This window comes from Austrofundulus limnaeus, unplaced genomic scaffold (assembly GCF_001266775.1).
Source record: "Austrofundulus limnaeus strain Quisiro unplaced genomic scaffold, Austrofundulus_limnaeus-1.0 Scaffold36, whole genome shotgun sequence".
In the NCBI taxonomy this organism is placed as follows: domain Eukaryota; kingdom Metazoa; phylum Chordata; class Actinopteri; order Cyprinodontiformes; family Rivulidae; genus Austrofundulus; species Austrofundulus limnaeus.
In genome coordinates this window covers 1,434,769-1,436,654 of record NW_013952438.1, presented here as the reverse complement: position 1 = coordinate 1,436,654, position 1,886 = coordinate 1,434,769, and positions in this window count along the sequence as shown.

Sequence of the window (1,886 nt, the reverse complement as noted above, 5' to 3'; positions counted from 1 at the left end):
GTCGCAGCCTCCCTGTCAATCAGCATGGAGCAAAGGCCCCTCTTCGAGTCAGCAGGACAGTTCAGCGGCTCGGAAGAAGTCAAAGTCCTCCTAAAAGCAGGACTGTCTTCACAGAGACTTCAAAAACAGAGAGACAATGTTCAGCTGCAGTTGAAAAGTTAAATGTTTGTGTTTCAGAAAACGGCCCCAAGAGGCGTCGGGTTTCAAATGTTCAGTCTCCTCTGTTAATGTCCCGAAAAATAAACAAAATAACATGTAGCCCCCTCCCTGGGTGCAAATTGTGTTTTAAAATGCAAAATTTTAATAAACAGTTCTGCCAATGTTTTCAATGTGTCATTAAAGAATTATCTTTGTGCACAAATGGACACAATAAGCTGCGGGCGACAGTCAATAATGTTGTCCCTTCCCCATCCATGGAGGACAGCAGCGACACGTCTCCAACAGTAAGGCAAGTCAGTCGCTTAGCAACGCGACTTCCTCCCTGGTGCGCATGCGCACCCTCTCCATGGGTACAAAGAACTGTTGCTATGGGTTACAGGCTGCAGTTCCACGTCAGGCCACCTCGCTTTTGGGCCATCGTAAACACAGTGGTGACAAACGAGGCAGCCGCCATTTTAAGAGAGGAAATTTGCACGTTGCTAACAAAGAGAGCTATTCGAGTGGTTCCAGCTGCAGAAACACAAAAAGGTCTGTACAGCCGTTATTTTCTTGTCCCGAAGAAAGGGGGCGGCCTGCGGCCTATTTTGGATCTGAGAGTGTTAGACAGGTACCTTTAAACATACGGGTTCAAAATGTTAACGCTCAAACAGCTAATTCACTCGATCAGCCCGGGCGATTGGTTTGCGACCATTGATTTAACAGACGCCTATTTTTACATAGCGATTCACCGGGAGCACAGAAAATATCTTAGGTTCGCCTTCGAGGGTGTAGCCTATGAGTACCTGGTGCTAACGTTCGGTCTATCGCTAGCTCCTCGCACCTTTTCAAGAGTGCATAGAAGCTGCGTTGACTCCTCTCAGGGAAAGGGGGGTCTGTCTTTTAGCATATTTAGACGACTGGGCTCTGATCGCAAGCTCCAAAGAGCAAACATTAGATCAGCTGTCTCAGGTTCTGTCACAYATTCAGGCTTTAGGGTTTTTAGTAAACACCCAGAAAAKTCTATTAACAYCAAGTCAGCAGTTTTCGTTCCTCGGACTAGAAATCTGCTCCTTGTCAAGCAGGGCTCGCCTCTCAGAAAACAGAGCAGCCGCGTTTCACCGATGCTTAGCTCAGTTTCAACTGGGATGCAAACTGAGCTTCAAAACCATACTACAGTTACTGGGAATGATTGCTTCCATGATTTCAGTAGTGCCACCCGGGCTGTTAAAAATGTGCCATTTTCAGCATTGGTCTCAGTCCCACAGGCTGTGTCCGTCTCGACACAGACACAAAAAGCTAACAACTGCTTCCTGCATGACGGCTCTCAGCCCCTGGAGGGAACCTGGCCTCCTGTATCAGGGTTCTCCAATTGGGAGGGTGTCGTTTCGCAAAGTGGTGTCCACAGACGCCTCCCTGAAAAGTTGGGGAGCCCTGTGCGACGGCGCGGCAGTGAGGGGAACCTGGACTCCACAACAGTCCAAGCTCCACATAAACTGCCTAGAAGTGTTAGCAGTCCTGTTAGCACTGAAACATTTTTGTCCAGTTCTGGAGAACCATCATCTTCTAATCAGAACGGACAATACAGCAGTGGTCTCTTATATAAACAGACAAGGGGGGACTCGGTCTCTTCCCCTGCTGAACCTGTCTCACATTTTTTTTTTACAGTGGAGCAGTGTTCATTTTCTGTCTATCAGAGCCATTCATGTTCCGGGGAGACTGAACCTAGGTCCAGACCTCCTCTCCAGGGG